This window comes from Protopterus annectens, chromosome 1.part1 (assembly GCF_019279795.1).
Source record: "Protopterus annectens isolate FY-2018-M chromosome 1.part1, PAN1.0, whole genome shotgun sequence".
NCBI lineage: Eukaryota > Metazoa > Chordata > Ceratodontiformes > Protopteridae > Protopterus > Protopterus annectens.
This window is the reverse complement of record NC_056726.1, coordinates 376,318,464-376,338,187: the sequence shown is the minus strand read 5'-3', so window position 1 is coordinate 376,338,187 and position 19,724 is coordinate 376,318,464. Positions and strand designations below refer to the sequence as shown.

Below are 19,724 nucleotides of genomic sequence, written 5' to 3'. Positions count from 1 at the left end.
ACTTTTTGAGACAAAAGATCTGTAACACTGCGGCTCCTCGACGGGTTCTCGCTGCCCCCACATGGGTATTTCACTTGACTGTGCACTACATTGATGTAAAGTTACTTGGAAGGGAGCAAGATTTGAGTTAAATGTGAATGGATCTTTTCAAACAGATGAGAAATTCCCAGAGCTCCTTCCTGATTTTTTTTTTGTTATTGCAGTGTTTGCATCACTGATTTTTGCATGCTGTTTTACTATAAGCATTTCATACATTATATATGCTGGCCAACACCATGTATGCATTCAAGTTTAAAAAAAAAAAATTTAATTTTCCAAAGTTAGTTGATATTTTTAATTATATTATTTCAGTTGTTTTATAATTGCTGTTTAGAAATATTTTGGATATATATTAACTTAGTATGAATTTTACAAGAGTATTGATTAGCCATTTTAGATTACCTGACTTTTAAATGTTTGCAGTTAAGCAGTTGAATTATGGTAATTGTTTTTTTTTCTAATTAAGTCTCTACTTCATGTATTTGGGAGAAGAAATTTAAATTTTTAGTAAAATCTGCTAAATTCGACAATTGGGTTACCTATCACTTTCTGTCTGCTGACCTATTTTGTTGGGAGTGTTTTACATTTCTACACAAATGTCATCCCCAGCAATGCAGTTGCATTCCTGACCCCAACACATTAATAAGTTACTTACAGATTCTCCTCATTCTTATAGTCTTCTCCTTGGCACAGCAGTATAGTGACAGATTTCCCTATTTCTCTTGCAGTTTCACATAAATGTATTACTGTAGACCCCCCTTTTGCTTTCCAGACGCAGCACTGGCACAAAAAGTGCATCAAAACAAGTCCTCCTCACCACCACTGCAGTTGGTGCTTTCCTATGGTACAGCTGCACAAACAGATTCCCAGTTAGTATTTTTCTTTTCCTGGCATAGTGCAATTTCAGTACACTTGGCCCCACTGAACACTTTCATCTGCACATTGCTCAACTAGGACCTGCTTTTGCAAGGCATAGGCTTGAAATGACTGTTTCCGAAGAAAGCTTACTGCCTTTCTGGATAGTGTTGCTGGGGTATCTTAGGACTACTAGACTTGTGCCACTGCAGCAGTTCTACATCAGTGGCATAGCAGACAGGATGGTGGTGGGTGACTGCTTTCATGTTGTACTATCAGTGACATGACAGTGCTTGCTACCACAACTTCTCTGACCCTTTCTTGGATACATTGACACCCCCCAGCCTTGAAGAAGATGCATGAACTCATTCCCTTCTTGTGCTGTGAATGAAGAGATGTCATATTACTCAGTGCTGGCTTTGTGATTCCGTTGACCCATATGAGTGATATTACAAGGTCTAGAAAGATTTGTTAGCAAGTTTCATATACATTTCAATGTCATAGTCTTATCACCTCCATTGTTTGGCCAAATAGTGGAGCTGAGTCTGTGACACTGAAATATAAATGACATTTTAATGTTAATGCTAGCTCTAACAAGGTAGTTGTTTTAGTCTTCCATAGGTCCTAACTTATTTAATACCAAAATATGCTGTCTCATCTTAGTGGCAGTTTTACTTTAGAACAACATGCATAGTTAGGTGTAAGTGGTGATTGTCCAGTTAAGATGTTAAATAATTCTTACTGATACACTAGGTAGTCTCCCTGCCTAGGAAACAAGAACTGGTCAGCTTCACAAAGCTTCTCCCTGCCCCAAGTGTGTATTAGTGTAGTGCTTATGCTCACTTTGTAACAGCCTACTTGCCATATTGTTTTTCTGTCAGTGTGTGAAAGAGGGACTGACAGGGAATGTACTATTTGTGCTTTTTTTTCTTATGAAGGAACTGGGTAAAGTGTGTGTTTGTGTGTGTGTGCTGCCTGTGACAAATTGCCTTCCAACAGACTCATTTCAGCAGCACTTACCCTTTTTTGGCTGTTCATCCTCAGCTACAGCATGGATACCAATTCCAGTCCTGCTGGCTGTTCTCCCACTGTATCTAGAAAGAAAATAACACTTCTAAAGGAGTCCTTGCCATTTTTGTGAACTCAGTCTATGCCTCAGCCAACACTGAGCGAGTCTGCAGTGGTCATTGGTTGTTCCTCAGACCACTCACTCACTTCTCCAGCTTCTTCTGTTGTTCTTTTGGCCATCACATCCTAGAAGATAACCACATCCTCTTTAGCTGTTCCAATGTCCGATATGGGCATGGGAAAACCATCTACTCTAGATCTGGGAGACGCTCCGGGAAATCCTTCTCTGAGAAACCAGGGAAAGAAACCATTAGACTGGGCAGGAGTCCCTCTTTCAAGTCAGTCTTCTTCCATAAAAATTCCTGTTAATAAAAACAAAAAAAAAAAAAAGAAATTGACATTTTTTTTCATCTGAAGAAGTAATTATGGTTAAGAAAGATGAATTTCTTACTTTGGCAAAGGCATTACGGGCAATGAATCCTGTAATGCAAAAGTAATTACATGCAGGCATTCCCTGTAAAGTAATTCCTGAGGAAACATGGTGTGATGATTCTCACTTTGAATGTAGTGTACATTCATTTGTGAAGAAACATGGTGTAGTGATTCTGACTTTGACAGAAATTGGGCTACTCCTATAGATTCCCATGCCCAGTTCTCTGATTGTGAGGAAAATATTCATTCTTATCTTCCTGTGGAGGAATTTCCTTTAATCAGACCGTAGCTAGGATGATTGAGGTATTTTTATGGGAAGAAGTAGATGTTCCCCTGAACTGATGGGATACAATGATATGTATCAAATGGGGATATGTCATCCCTTTCTCATCTATCCTATACAATCAACTCTCAAGGGTGCGTTGGATGCTTCTTGTAGTCATCTGGATATCCAGCCATCAGTCATTTAAAAAGCAGATAAATTTATATAACGTGCCTCAGGCTGCTAATTTTTTTCGCCTTGGATCAGATCCAGCAGCAATTTCCACGGTCTCTCATAATGGTAACAGGTTGATCCTAAACTCAAACCCTTCACCTGGCTACAAAGAAGGCAAGATGATGGACTGCTTAGGTAAGAGACTGAAATCTTAAACACAAACTAGGAAAAACAAAAAAGAAACAGGAGCAGTCAGCTTCCGCCAAATGAAACCAATACGCCACAGGATACAAGACTTTATTAACGTAAAGCGCTTTTCGTCTGCTCGAAAAGCAGACTTCATCAGACAAAGTATAGAACATAATGATATGGTTTTATAGTGAAAATACATCACCAGATACACCAATTAATCAATTTACACAGTAAACAGGTTCAATTACTTTAAAGGAGACTTATTTCATACATACACTATAGCTAAACCCCACTAAGCTTCATGTTAATCTAGAATGCATGAATATAACCTAAATTTCAAATCTATAAATACTATAATAAAGTTTAAATTTGTACCAAAATGGAATATAAAATAATTTAATAGTTAAATGTGAATTTATATATGTATTAAGAATTTTTACATGTATAAAAAATTATAAAACTGTATGAATATAAAAAATCAAATTGTCTAAAATATAAGTTTAAGTAAAGCTAGTATACTAGTCAGAATAATACTGTCCATAACATAAAAATGGCAATAATGTAAACTTCATGTTGTCCATATAATACTGCCCTTCACTAATATTTCTGTGTTAATTAAGTTTATACACTAGAACAGTAATACATACACTAACACCTAGAAGTTAATTGCCTCAAAATAATAATTTGTGTACGAATTGATGTGCATATTAATGTGCACCTCATATACACCAATAAGTCTCTAGATAACTAAGTATTATAATATTATAAAACAAGTTAATCAAATAGTACTAAAAATACATTTCACATATACATTAAAAATAATAAATCACCAATAACAAAAGGTGCATAATTTTAGTTGACTAAGGCATCATATATTGCTATACAAGATGAAAATATAAAATATAAACGCACATAATTTATTCCCTTCCGGCTATCCTATCTTATAAGGCTCTTTAGTTTTAATATACAACTGATAGAGCAACTATCATTTAGTCCTGGATACGCATAAGCATTTAATCTAATCTGCCATTTAAGTTCAAGTTCTTCAAGCAGCAACTTAGAGGGCGCACCCCTCTTATTTTCCAATACTTGGTCAATAACCATAAATTTGAAAGAGTGGTCGCTGAAATTTATGATGTGTTTGGCCAATGCATTTTCTTGTTTCTTCTTTCTCATTGCATATTGGTGTTCGTAAATGCGTTCACGTAACTTACGTTCAGTCTTCCCAACATAGAATCCTGAACATTTCTGGCATTGAGCCAAATGGACTACCATGCCAGTGTTACAATTAGCTCTACAACGCATTTCGAAACACTTCCTGTTAATAAAGAATCTGTTGGACTCATTGATGTATTTACAATAATTGCAATTTTGACATTTGTACATGCCTGGTGTTCGTGTGAAATTGCTATTAGTACCTTCAAGTAATGTTTTCATATTCCTGCCTCTCCTGAAAGTTATTTCAGGATGGCATCCTACCTTACTAACCATAGTAGTATTATTATTATTGAATATTCCCCAGTTTTTCTTAATAATATCTATAAGGAAATAACTATTAGTATAATAGGTAAGAATTAATCTAGGATTAGTAGTCAATGCTAGGCCTTGACTATTATTACCTACATTAGGGGTGGCGATAGAGTTTGTATAACACTCACCATGGGCTACTTTTCTCAATATGGGTTGATAAAAACCACTACACCTTTTGTTTTTAACTTCTTTTACCAAATCATTCAATAATTGGAGTGGATATCCTCTATGTAGGAAAATATTGGTTAGTAAATCACACTCACTAAAAAAAATCAACGTCCAGGCTGATAATTCGGGCTGCCCTTACTAGTTGCCCCTTAATTACCGATCTTTTCTGGTGATTAGGGTGGCAGCTACTATAATGTAGGAACGAATTAGAATGTGTAACTTTCCTATAAAGAAGGCAAGATGATGGACTGCTTAGGTAAGAGACTGTTTTCTTCTTCCATGTTAGCCTTCAGAATTCTTAATTATCAAGCATATATGTGGAAGTTTATGCTTTGTCACATGGACAAGACTGAAGGAATTGGCTAACCTCTCTTCCTATAGAAGAAAGCTTTTTTTGAACAAACTATCTCACCCCTGTACTAGGTATCCAAACATGCTTTGAAAAGTGTGTGAGATTCTGCAAACACTGCATCTGTGGTCACTGTTGCTGCTACAGTGTTGAGAAGATATGCTTGGGTGCTTAACCAAATGTTGCTGAGGCAGAGTCTGAAATCTTAGATTCTGCTTTAGATAAGGAGGTATTGTTTGGATTGTCTGCTACCCAGGTTCTCAAATAATATGATGAAAGAGGGAGTCTGGGAGTTTTTAGGATTGTTCTTGTTCCCTAGTATTAATCTTTTAGGTCTTCCTCTTTCATAAAAAAAAGTCAAATAAGCAAAAAAAAAAAAAAAAAACTTTTTCTGGAAAATGAGGTGAAAAAAAGAGATTGCCAAAGGGAAATAAGAAACGGGGTCATTTCATTAAAAAGTGACTGACCAGCATTCTTCCATCCCTCTCCTCAGGCTATTATCTTTACAAATCTGTCCCACAAGCCAATTCCCAGCACCCACTTGAGCAAAAGATTGTCTAAAACTCTTTGGTGTTAAATATGGTGCAGGAGGTTTATGATGTTACTGGATACTAAAACCTCCTTTTGGGGGGTAATTTCTCCCCATACTCCAAACCAAACAGAATATTTACTTGGGTTCTTCAATCTTTACTCATTCAAGGGGTCCTAGAACAAGTGCCTATAAGTCAAATGGCAAAGGTATCTATTCCACAATTTTTCTGGTGCCAAAGAATGAGGCCTTTTAGAGACCATACTAGATCTTTCATGTGTTCTTCGTATTGATCACTGCTGCAGCAGCCCAAGCTATCTGGGTTATAGGGTTCATATGATGATACTAGGCGATTGGCCCGGATGCCCTTATAAGCCTAGCCAGGAATTTTCCCCAAGTTCCCACAAAGTTGGCACCCGTTTCCCCTGTCCAGCAGGGACACAGGTGGGATCTCAGAGGTGTATTTTCTGTTTCCCATCCAGTTGTCCAGGCTCTTCTTAAAGAGGCTAGAGAAGTACTCTGCTTGACATGGAGAGGGAGTTTATTCCATAGGTGGGGGAGTCTTTGGGACAGAAATCTGTCCCGCCAACAAGTTTTATTAATGGCACAGACCAGGTTGAGGCCTTGCTTTGTAGGTTGCATGAGTGGAGTTTGACGTACTGATATGGAGCAACTCCATCAAGGCTGGGTATGAGATGGCCTTGTATGCCAGACACAGGTCACCCATGAGCAAGTCTGTACGAGACTGAGTAGAGGGACAGGGCTTTTAGCCTATCTGTATAGGATAGGTGTTTGAGACCCTGGATTTTCCTGGTCAGGAACCTCTGTGGTCTCTCCACCTGCTGCATGTGCTTGACAGGGTACATGCCGAAGGGGGCATTGTACTCGATAATGGGTCTGGTAAGGGAGGAGTACAGGGATGTTATGACCTCCTTGTTCCTGGAAGAAATACCCTTACTTATGAGGTGGGCAATGTAGAAAGCTTTCCGTACAACGGAGGTAACATGGTGGTCAAAAATCAGATTGCTATCAACCTTGGCACCCAAGTTCCTTACGACTGATTGTGTGCGTAGTATGTTGTTATTAATGTGATAATTAGTGGGGACTCCATTTTCCCCAAAGGGGATAATGATGCATTTCTTGGCATTCAGTTTGAGGCCATGCTTCTGGCTCCAGTCATTATTTTGGGTAAGGCCGTCTTGGATGATGATCACATCACTAAGGAAATTTAAGACTGTGCCCAGTTTGCAGTCATCTGCAAACTTGGTCAGCCACAGACAACTGGTTATGGGTTGCACCTCAGAAAAGTATATCCCAAACAGTAGAAGCCCGAAGACCGATCCTTGGGGTACACCGTTCAATATGGGTCTACTACTAGAGGTGGCTTCCCCTATTTTGACTAAGTGGGTTCTATCATTGAGCCAGTTAGCTACCCATCTGGTAACATACGGGTTGATGCCTAGCTGGGAGAGTTTATCTATTATGCCTGAGTGGGGAATAGTGTGGAAGGCTTTGGTTAGGCCAAGGTAGGCGGTGTGCACCATCTTCCCCTCGTCCATGGCTTTGGTGACTGTTTCGAGGAAGTTGACCAAGTTTAACAGACATGATCTCCCTTTGACAAAACCAAACTGGGTGGGGTCAAGTGTTTGGAGGTTGCCAATGTCCTTGTTTATAAGGTCCATGACAATGTGTTCCATGGCCTTGCAGATCAGGCTACTTAGGCTGATGGGCCTATAATTGCCTGGGTCAATGGACGCTCCACCTTTGTGTAGAGGGATCACAGTGGCTGTCCTCCATTCAGGTGGGACAAAGCTGATGCTCAGGCTTTGGTTGAATAGGGTGCCTAATGGAGCTGAGAGCTCATGCCTGAGTTCATGTACGATACAGCCAGGGATGTTGTTGGGTCCAATGGGGACTGTATTTTTTGCCTTTGAGAGGGCATTAAACACCTGTTCCGTGGTGATGAGGGGAGGGGAGCAGGTGCTGATGGGGGGAACGGGGGTGAAGTTTTCACTGAACCTGTTTGTCAGATTGGCTATATCTATGGCATTTGTGTATATGGTGTTATTGACAACCACTTCAGAGCAGATTTGGGTGTTACCTTTCAAATTGCGGAAGTATGTGAAAAGGCCTTGTGATTATCCTTAGTGGATGTGGCCAACTTGGACTCAAAGCTAACCTTTTTACTAGTGACCTTATTTGCTTCTTCAGACAAGGCGAGATTGCTTCCAACTTGGCACCTGCTCCTTCTTGGTCCTGGACAGCAATTGTTTTCCTTTTATTATAGAGTTTGTTTATTGCTGCTATCCACCAGGCAGGATTACTCTTCCTTAAGGAAGATTATTTGGCCCTATAATATATAATGTAAGTCCATAAAGCTATGTAGGTGCTCATATAGTTTTTTTGGTGTAGGCTTGGACATTAGTGCTAGTTCCAGCTGAAGGGAAGGTGGCTGAGAAGCTGCTTATACCTGCTCTCAAGAGATTGTAGTCAGCTTTGGAAACGTTTTTTTTTTTTTTGTTTGACCCTGACAAGGGGGGGGGGTGCACTTTATGTTCAGATCTTACCAAGGAGGATGACACTGTAGGGGTGCTACAGTGACTACTCATGTTGGTTAGTACCAGGTTATATCCTGCATGGTGGAGAACACCTGACAAACTTCCAAAGCTTCAGGGCACCTTCGACAAACCCAAACTATTAAGTCAGCTCAAGCTGAGCTGACTATAAAGACTGGTTTGGGTGCCAGCCCCTCCAGAGATTTCTTGCTGTCGAAAAGAATCCTCTGTGGGCTTTCATGGATCAGCGGTCAACTTATTCTGTTCCATTGCTGGGTATCCATACAGCCACTGTGGACTTGGAGGTAAGCTGTGCCCTCTGTGGCTGTTTGTGTCCCCTTCGTGGGCAAGGGAGATCCACTTTTGTCACTCTTTGCTCTTGCTTAGCCAGAATGTTGTTCCCATCCCTTAGGAAGCTATTGCCATTAACAGTCCTGTTTGTCCCAACTTTCCTGTGAAAAAGAAACAGAAAAATGTTTATCTTCTCATGTGCTAGTTTCCCTGGATGGGAATAATTTATTCAGTTTGGTACACAATCTTGTTCAGGCTATTGATTCTTCTTATCAGGTAGCTTCTGGTAAAAGTAAAATTGATTTATTCTTTTCCTGAGAGATTCAGAAATTGAATCTGGGAAGGAATGTGATGGGAAAGATACAGTATTTTTATCCTTGGATTTCTGATTAGACTCCAAGGTCTGTCAATCAAGGATTTTCTTTCTCTGAGACTGCTTCCAGAGCATGTCAGTATTTTCAATTGGATAACACTCCCTCAGAAAATACCATGAGTCATTACAATTGGAATCCCCAAAATCTCCCTCCATCCCCCAGTGCTGTTGTCATTGGAGGATGTTTTTTTTACAGGCTGTAATATCCTTGATAGCCAGACTGCAGTTACCCTCATAGAGCCAGTCTTCTGCTACATACGAAAGCAGATAGAATGTACAAAGTTCCTCAGTCTTTCAAATTTTTATACACTCATCCCAGACTTGACCCAGCAGCTATAGCTTGAGCTAATCCAGCTCATGCCAAGTATTTTAATTGTAATCCTTCCCCATTTGACAATGATGGTAAAACAGTTGGTAAGTTTGAGGAAAAAAGTGTGTGCTTCTGTAACTTTAATTTTCAGAATTTTGAAATGTCAGTCTGATATGTTAACATTTATTCTGACTAATTGTGAAAGTGTGAGGAGTATGCTATCTGCATTTCCTTCCTGTGAGGGAAAAATCTGCTTTGTGTGCTTTAGTTTCTTCAGTTTCTCAGGTCACTACTCATTGTTTAAAAGTGTGTTTACCAGTGGCAACAGCACTGATGTAGTATCTAATGTGTTGAAGAGGTTTGCTTGTCTACATTCTCAGAACCCCCTTGAACATGTAAAAATGAGATTTTAAATTCTCCTTTGGATAGAGATTTACTTTTTGGGCCCTCTGTTGTAGAGGTCAACAACCTGATGAGAGGAGTAAGCTGATACAGGGACTGCCTCAGATTTTCAGCTCTCCTTCCATAAATTTTCCAAGGAATCTTATGCTCACTCATCTACTTTTCCCAAGAAGCAAATAAGCAGTCTCGGTGAAGTGCTTGTAAATAGACGTTTAAAAAACAACGGCAAGGAGGTTCCAAAATGAAAGCAGGACATACCCCCCCCCCGGAACAAAGGAACATCAAGTAAGTCAGAATGAGTATACAAGGGGCCTTGTCCCTTTCAGGAGTCTGAATCTCCATTTCCCTCCTGATTGGTTTGACCAGTGTGTTCTCAGACTGATTCAGTAGGGTTACAGATAGCAGTGGAAAGAAATCCTTCCTTTCCGGGGGATTATTCCACATCCACCAGACCAAACCTCTTTTTCTCCTGTCCTACAACACATGCTTTCACAGGGGGTAATTTAAATAGTTCCTCCTCCCCAGTTGGGAAGAGGGTTTTGTTCAAGAATATTTCTAGTAGCAAAGAAAGAAAATGCCTAGAGACCTTCTTTCCTGTATGTGATAGTGCCAAAATTCAGAAGGCTTTCACTTCACAACCTGCCACCCATTCTTCCTCGTTTGAGTTTTTTTTTTGATAACCTTGGATTTAAAAAATGCTTCTCACATTGTTGTCCATTCAGACTTTTTTTTAACATGTTTAAGGATGCCACGGTGGTGCAGTGGTTAGCATTTTCTCCTCACAGCAAGAGGTTTTCCCGATCGATTCTTGACTGGAGTGCCTTCTGCATGGAGTCTGCATGTCCTCCCTGCAGTCGAGTGATGTTAAAGACATGCAGGTAGGTGCTTGTGCATGAATGGGCGTGCCTTCTTTGAAGGTTGAGCGTCACGCTGGCAACTCGGCACTGTAAAAATTCACTATCAGTCATTAGCGAACGGGAGTTCCGCTGTGACGACCCCTAACTGGGAAAAGCCGAAAGACTTTTTTATTGAATTATCACTTAAGATATAGGCAACTGTATGTTTATATAAAAAATATGTTCAAATGTTTGCATTTACAAGCATTGCACATTCTTTATACAATTATCATCAAACCAACACTACATGAATTGCTCAATTCCTGCCTTCCCTTAAACTTTACTCATCCTCCAAGACATTATTCTGTATATATTGTTCTCACAATTTCCATTTTTTTCCACGTAGTTTACTTCCACTCTTTTCTAAAGACCCCATTTCCCGTTCTTTTATCTCTGCTGCTGTATTTACTGCTTCAGATGCAGTTGGTTTAGACTTGGATTTCCAGATGCCAGAATTAAACTTAACAAGACCTTAATATGTCTAGGCAATTCAGATCCTGTATCCCAGCTCAAAAAAATCTTTTCCTTAGTTGCACCCATTTGCTCTTCCAATATTTCTGACTGAGTATTCTCTAGGGAATTTTTTAAAAGTACCAACTCATTACACTCACAAAACATATGGTCCCAGTTGCCTCTTTCTTCCCTATCACACCTCCAACATTTGCCTTCTGCTTGGGGTATAAACATATCAATGCAAGCACTTCCAAGCAAAAATCATACGTCTCTTAGATTTTGTTGCATATTTGGGATACCTATGTCCTGACATTGTTTTCTTGTGAATTGCTTATTCAGTCTGTCTTCCCAGTCTCTTCTAAGTTGATTGAGTCCTGCAGTATTTTTTATGCTGTGCTAATTAGCCATTTTTAACAGCCTGTTCTAGATTCAACTAAAAACTGTAACAGAGCAGGTTTTTCATTCAGAATTCCCCAATCACATTCTGTTTGCCTATACTCTATCAATCCCTGACAGGGAAGGCAGTCTCTAGCCTGCAGTCCAAATGTCTTCTTAGCCTGTTTCCATTCTGTACCTTTCTCTTTCTGGTTATTTGCTCACAGTACTTTGGTTCCTTTACCATTTTTTCTAGTAATTCCAGCCCTCTCTTATTTTTTGTACCCCTAATTATGGTAACCCCTGTCAACAGAATTTCCTTTCTGCATTCCAATGTTGGCATTTGTCCTTAGAAATCTTTCTGCTACTTTGAGTATAATATTGTGTATGGCTCTTGTTATTCTCCTTAAGGATCTGCATTCAGAATCCGGCTTTCTCCTTTTTTTTGAATTTCCCATCTGTTTCATCAGCTTTCTGCTTGTGTTATGTATGTCAGCCTTAACTGTGTAGCTCTAAAATATCCCTTCTAATCAGGTAATCCTAACCACCATATTGTATTTGGAGGATCAGTTTATACCACTTGACCCTTGCCCTCTTCCCCTCCCAGATGAAATTTTTTTTTAACTCTTAACTGTACACAAAATATGCCTCACCTATATATAAAACTAAAGGGACTAAAAACATTTCACAGCCTGCATCTTGCTATCCATATAAAATGAGCTTCCAGTTTCTCAGTTTTTATATTATCCTTTAGTATTATCCTTTATTTACTCTTCCCACATATGCTTCACTGCCATAACCGAATCCTTTTTAACCCCAAGTACTTAATTTTATCATGTCCCCATAAATGTGTGTATTGCTGAACCAATTCACATGTGGGAGTATAGTTTACAGCTATAGCATTTGATCTGAAGTCGTTGTCTTCATTTGTCTTTCAACCTATGGGTACTCTGATCCGACCGGATTCAACTTGGCCGCATTTCCAGTGTCTGATCCAAGCTCCACCGCCACCCATAATGCCCCTGCCTTCCTCCTCCCTTTAGATCTTGTTTGCAGTGCTAGCATACGCATCGTGATCCACTGCTCTGAGCATCTATTTTGCTAAGTGACTGAGGTCTTTGTGTTTCTGTACTTTCTTCTTACCTATTTTTTTTCTATTGCTATTCTTTCTACCTCCCCTTGCGCTGTTTGCGTCAGTAAAAAAACAAAACAAAAACAACTTCTGTCTGGAGCGTGTGTCTGTCTGTGAGACCGTGTTCTGATTGGGCTTCTCTGCTGGAATTATGTCCGAGAACCCTAACCAGGCTTTCATATTCACACGGAGTGTGGCGATAAGCTCTCCTCAGCTGATAGCCACACTCTGTGCATGGTATATTTAGGGGTTGGCCATCTAGAGTCCTCCTGTTCCACCTGCGCGGGCTTCTTTCCCTGTGCATCGATGGACAGGAGGAACAAGCTAATTTTAAAAGCCCTTCTTCCCCCCTTTTACTGCTAGGGCCTAGGCCTCCTCAATCTGACTACTACTTCTGCTTCTTGTATCTCCACCTTGGCCTCTGGGACTCAACCTCCTGCCAAGAGGTCTGGGGACCGGGACAAGCATAAACACCAGGACAAGCCAAGGAAGCGATCCCTGGGTCGCTGTCCCTTCACTGGTCCATCGACCAAAGTCTGCTAGACTCAGCGATCGGAGTCTCCCCAGCTCTGTTCCCCTCATTTCTCCCAGAGCTGGAGGAGTTTTGGCTCCGTTCACTGGATCGGGCTTCACCTCACCGACCCTCTAGGCCGGTGTAGGTGGCCTCTTCCTCTTGATCCACCAGCAGCCTTTCCAAAGCGAAGGTGGACAGGATGATGTGGAAATTTATCTGCACTCAGTTACAGATGGGAGTCTTGCCTGTCCCTTCTCCCTCTGGAGTGGGGGGCTTGTAGTCCACATTCCTAACAATTACTCCTCCTCCAATCAGACCCTGGTTTCATAGGTTCATAGGTTCATAGGTTGGTACTAGGCTATCAGCCCTAGGGCATATACAAGCCTAGCCATAACAATTCCCTGGCTATTTCTTCCCACATTATTTACTTTCCTGGACCCCTGTCTAGCAGGGCGACTGACTTGATCCCTGGGGTGAATTTCCTTTCTCCCATCCAATCGTCAAGTTTCCTCTTGAAGAGGTCCAAAGAGGCACTCTGCTTGACATGTATTGGCAATCTATTCCAGAATCTGGGGAGTCTCTGGGTCAGGAACCTATCCCTCCAGCATGTTTTGTTTATTGTGATGACAAGGTTTAGATCCCTGGAGCGTGTAGCTCTGAGGGATTGGGATTTCTTTAAGTGTAGCATGTCCAACAGCTCTGGGTTTGACATGGCCTTGTATGTTAAGCAGAGATCGCCTCTGAGTAGACGATATGCGACAGAGTATAGCTGGAGTTTTTTAAGGCTGTCAGCATAGGGCATCTGCTTTAGGCCTGTGATTCTTTTAGTGAGATATTTCTGAGGCCTTTCCAGTTGTTGCAGATGTTTTGAGAGGTACATACCAAATGGGGCGTTGTATTCTATAATGGGTCTAATGAGGGATGAGTACAGTGGGACAATGACCTCCTTTTTTCTGGATGAAAAGCCCTTCGTGATGAGGTGTGCCACATAGAAGGATTTCCTGACTGTTGTGGCGATGTGGTTATCGAAGGTGAGACCACTGTCCACCTGTGTCCCTAAGTCTCTTATCACACTTTCTGTGTTTAGTGTACTTCCACCTATATGGTAATTCATGGATACATGTTTTTCCCAAAGGGGACAACAATACATTTCTTGGCATTGAGCTTGAGCCCATGGCTCTGGCACCAAGCATCTGTTTCTGTAAGGCCCTTTTGTAGAGTATCCACATCATTTGTGTATTCAATAATGGCTCCCAGTTTGCAGTCATCTGCAAACTTTGTTAGCCAGAGTCCCTTAGTGTTGACCTCTACTTCAGAGAAGTAGATGCCAAACAAGAGCGCTCCCAGGACTGAACCCTGAGGTACTCCACTTGTCACTTGTCTGGAGCTGGATTTGGAGTCGGCTACTTTTACAGTGTGGGTTCTATCAGTAAGCCATTTAGCAACCCATTGGGTGACATAGGGATTAATGCCCAACTTAGTAAGTTTATCTATGATTCCAGAGTGGGGGATGGTGTCAAAAGCCTTGGCAAGGTCTAGATAGGCTGTGTGGACCACCTTACCCTTGTCCATGACTCTGGAGACTGATTCAAAGAAGTCAATCAGGTTCAGGAGACAAGATCGGCCCTTCACAAACCCAAACTGGGTGGGGTCCAGTGTTTGAAGGTTGCCAATGTCTTTGTTTATAAGTTCCATGACAATACGTCCATGGCCTTGCAGATGAGGCTTGTCAGACTGATGGGACGGTAGTTTCTGGGATCCAAGTTGGATCCCCCCTTGTGGATTGGGATAACTGTAGCTCTGTGCCACTCAGTGGGCACGAAACCTGAGGTGAGGCTATGATTAAACATGACACTTAGGTGAGGTGCCAGTTCATATTGTAGTTCATGTAGTACACAGCCCGGGATGTCATCTGGTCCCATGGATGCTGTATTCTTGGCTTTAGAGAGTGCGTTTTGTACCTGTGTGGCCGTTATTACTGGAATTTGGCAATCTTCCGGTATTGAGATGGGCCATTTAGGGGTGAGAGGGGGGTGAAGTTGGCACTGAATCGATCTGCCAGGATATTGGCAATATCCTTCGGATTAGTATATTTAATGCCATTCTGTTTTAGCTCAGAGCAGGTCTGAGCATTGCCATTTAGATTCTTGACATAGTTATAGAATGCTTTGTGGTTGTCTTTGGAATCTTTGGCAATTTTATTTTCGTAACTAGCTTTCGAGGATTTTATGAGGCATCTCAGTTTCTTACTGAGGCTAGTAAGGGAGTTTTTTGCATCCTGGGATTTTCCTCTTTTCTGCAAAAGTTTCTTCCTTTTGTTGTAAAGTTTGTTTATGGCAGGGGACCACCAGATTGGCTTCCTTTTTTTGGATGAGAGCATTTTGGTTCTATTTGGGATGGCATGATTCATGCATGAGTGGATGTGCTCGTACAGTGCCTTAGTGTTGGATTCAGCAGTTGAACTTTCAGTTCCCGTCTGCATGGGTGTCATGAAGTTTATCACTTCTGACTTCAGTAGCATGATGTTGGCTTTGGAGAAGTTTTTTATGGTGGTTTCTTTACTGGGGGGTGGGGTTTGGATCTGAGGACTCTGTGTTGTGGGGTCAGCACCGATGGTGCCTTGTACCTCGATGCCAGCCATTACCTTGAGTAGGTCGGAATCGACAAGCTTGGATCTGTCTAGCTCTTGGAGCTGTAGCCTCTGCGCCGGATCTGAGGGGAGAGTGTCGGCTCCAAGTTTTTCAGAGCAGAGCCTTCCAGTCAGAGTCTTGGCACCTAGAGGTTTGGCTCTGACTACCCCATTGATCCAGATGGTGAAGGACCCATCTGTAGCCCCCCTCTCAGATGGTTCACTGTCCTCCTGATTTTTGATGTGGTGGAGAGGGTCCTCTCAATCCCTTTGAGACCCTTGACGATCTCATCTTGGAGTCTGCCCTGGCTCCCTCTGTTTCTGGTATGGATTCCACCATCCTGCTACATCAGGGACAGCCTGCAGCCTCTCCGCCCCAGGGGGCTCCCACATGGGAGCATTCAGACGTTTTCGAGTCCTCCCCAGAAACTGCCCCTGAGGAGGTGCCTTGAAAACATATGTGCAAAAGGAGACATATTGACTCCCCACCAGTCCCTTGTGGAGGACACTAATTTGGAGGAAGGGGTGGGTTCCTCCAGTCACCCCTCCCCCGAGTCGTTCATCAGCGAGGGGGGTGGTCTGCCCAGAAACCCAACTTGCCTCCAGGAACACAGATTCGTCCATTTGGCACAGGACCCTCTACATTCTGGGTGTCTCCTCCCGCAGATCCACTAGTGCATCTAATTCCATCTCGGGCATGGAAGGAACAGGACACGGTGGAGCCTATCCCCAAACGCCCTGACAAGGTATTGAGAGCTCCCTCAGATAGGACCTAGTTGACCAAGGGATCCCCCATAGATGCCATGGTAGTGGCAGTGGCCTCTAAGAAGGAGCTCATGCAGGAGAGCTCCATGGTCCATCCACCAGACCGAGAGTCCAGGACAGTAGATTGCTTTGGGAAGCAGATGTATGCTTCAGCCACTTTTCTGTCCATGCACTAAACTATATGGCACATGTAATTAGACTCCAGCAAGACCCAGTCAAGGAGATCGCTGTGTCTACCCCAGGGTCCATGATGGCAAAGGACAAGAAGGTTTTCTCGTCTTGTATGGCCACCCTCACATCGATTGCTAACACACCTCTATGTGACTTCTCTCTCATGCTACTGAGGGCGCCACTAGAACTGCCAGGACAGGCATTGCCATCAGCATCACTCCTGGCTCCAGCTCTGTGCCTTCTCGAAACCCTTTAAAGCGTCTTTTACTAATGCCCCATATGACGGTTCCACCATCTTTGTAAAGTCGGTATGCGACACTCTTGTCCAGAGTGAGGAGGACGGGAAGACGCTGTCTGCTGTCAGGATCCACTTCTTCCCCCCCATGAACCTTTTCAAGGACACAGCAGAAGGCAAAGAAGATGTGGTTCCGAAAGTCTCAGATGTACTCCTAGGGCTCTTGGGACTCGCCTTCCCCTAGAGGCAGAGGGGGATTTGATAGACATTGCCCCTGAGGCAGAGGGGGTTCGAGAAATCGGGGGTCTCGAGAGCCTTTCTCTGACAGACCCGCTCAGCAGCCCTGAAGGGTTGCCTGGCTGCTCAGCTCGGGAGACAGTCAGGAGATGCCTCTTGCTACAACCAACAGCCTGTGAGTCAATCACAGATGATCATTGGGTGCTGCAGATCATATTCACAGGCTATTCAATTCCCTTCCTTCATCCAGCACTCATGCCCAAACACTGTTGGACATTCTACCCATGAAAAGAGAGGAGGCAGCATTGGAAATTGCAAAGATGCTAGAAAAGCGAGTTATCCAGCCCATCCCCCTAGGCCAGTCCCGATTAGGCATCTATTCCAGATTCTTCTTACTACCAAAAAAAAAAATGGGGGACTTAGACCCATACTGGATCTTTCCACCTTAAATCTGTCAGTTGCCAAGAGAAAATTCTGGATGGTCACCTTCATTCTATATTGCTCTTCCTACAGGAGAATGACTGGATGTGCTTGGTGGACCTCCAGGACACGCACTACCATGTCAAGATGGACAGTCGCTCTTGGAGGTTCCTCCGCTTCCGGCTGGGAGCCAGTCATTATCAGTTCAGAGCCCTCCCCTTTGGTCTCACCAAAGCCCCCAGGTTGTTCACCAAAAAGATGGCAGTGGTAGCGGCTTACCTGCGTCTGCAGGGCTTCCAGGTCTTCCCTTACCTGGACGATTGGCTCCTTTCTGCCCCTTCCAGGCATCTACTCTGCTAAGCAAGGGATTCTCTTCTTCAAATACCTCATCAGTTGGGGATAACCATCAATCTCAACAAGTCCCTACTGGCTTCAGTTCAAGTTCTGGATTTCAATGGAGCTCGGTTGGACACAAATCAGGCCAAGATTTTCCTAACCTCAGACAGAATTCAGTCCTTGAGACATCATGTCATGTGTATCCTTCAAGCCCAGTTGCCGACAGCAGAATTGGTCTTATGGGCGCTGGGGTCTATGGTGCCACTATCACCCTCATGCCTACTGCTCGATTGCATATGAGGTTATTGAAATGTGTTCTGGTGGTTCAGTGGTCATTACTAGATCTCCCATTGTCTCATCTGATTTGCGTATCTCAAGCGTGCAAGGATTCTCTTCTATGGTGGACTTATTCCCCAGATCTTCTTCAGGGTCGGTCCTTTAGTCTGCCCATGCCTCCCTACTCGGGTGGGGAGACATTGTTTAGGAAGGACAGTCCAAGGCACGTGGTCTCCCCACAAGACTTGGTTGTATATCAGTGTCCTGGAGATGAGGGCGGTGCTGCTAGCGTTGCAAGCTCTCAATGCCCATCTTCCTCTTGGGAGGATTGCCATCCAGATGGACAACATGTCGTTTATCTGGTACATCAAACAGGGGGAACCAGGTCTTACCCCCTGTGTCATGAAGGTCATGAGAGTGTGGGAGTGGGTGATCTCACCTGGCTACTTTCTGGTAGCAACGCACATTCCGGGGAGGTCCAACATTCTACTGGACAGGCTCAACAGGTCTATCCTGATGCCTTACGAGTGGTCTCTGAATCCTTCAGCAGCAAAACAGATCTTTCTAAAGTGGGGTCAGCCTTGCTGCGATCACTTCACCTCTCCTTCCAACACAAAGTGCAGCGAGTTTTTTGCTCTGAACCCCTTACAGGGGAAGCCCACAGAGATGTTCTGATTCATGCTTGGCCATCCGGTCTTCTGTATGCTTACCCTCCACTACCTCTGATTCCAAAATTCCTTCAGAAAGCTTGCAGGCTGGGGAGCTCAATCATCCTCAATGCCCCATTCTGTCCTTGCCAAGTCTGGGTTCCCCCTCACTATGGTCTCACACAGTGTGTCCTCCATGGACATTAGATCCGGTTTTGGACCTCATCTCTCATCCCTCAGGGATACCTTACCAGACTTGGGCAGTCTGAAGCTCACAGCTTGGCTGCTGTGGTTCCCATGATAGTCAGGACTCTCGGGCTATCCTTACCGGTCAAAGAAATAATAGCTGCGGCTCATAAGGCTTCCACTAGGAAGATTTATTCCAGCAAGTGGAAGCGTTTTGCTCTGGTCCTGTCAATGGGATCTAGATCCTTTTACTGCCTCAATTCTGGTGGCTCTTGAATATTTGGCAAGCATTTTTCACCAAGGCGCCAGTTCTTTTATGGTCAAGGTCCAACTGGCAGCTATGTCTAATTTTCATGTAAGTGACAACATGGCCTCTCTAGCTTCTTATAAGCGAAGCAAAGGCTTTTTTGAAGGGTCCCTTCTTGCTTCGGTCTCCAATTAAGGACCCAACACCTCCGTGGGATCTTCTGCTGGTTCTGCAAGAGCTTGTCTCTTCCCCCTTCGAACCGACAGCTTCAGTGGATTTACAGTTTTTGTCTTGGAAAACAGCTTTCCTGATTGCCATTTTATCAGCCAAAAGGGTTTCGAAACTTCAGGCATTATCAATCAAACCTCCATATATGATCTTTCATAAAGGACAGAGCGTCTTTATGTACTAATCCCTCTTTCCTTCCCAAGTTGGCTTTGGAATTAAATATTAACCAACTTATTAATCTCCCTGTTTTCTTTCCCAGTTTTCAAAACAAGGGGGAATATAAATTGCATTTGTTGGATGTTCATCGACAGTTACGTTTTTATTTGCATAGAACTTTCCGTAAGTCAGACAAACTGCATTTCTTATTCTAAGCCTTTTCTGGGGAAACCTGTAGCGAAAGTTCATTGCTCATTGGATTTTTCCAATGTATTATCCTGGCGTATTCAGC

The 19,724-nt window shown here is 42.9% G+C and overlaps 1 protein-coding gene across 2 annotated transcripts in view; it reads left to right on the top strand.

Annotated features, from left to right (window-relative positions):
- TXN2 (thioredoxin 2) overlaps positions 1-19,724 on the top strand; it is a 408,927-nt gene that overhangs the window by 185,309 nt on the left and 203,894 nt on the right. The gene's annotated exons all lie outside the window — the stretch shown is intronic.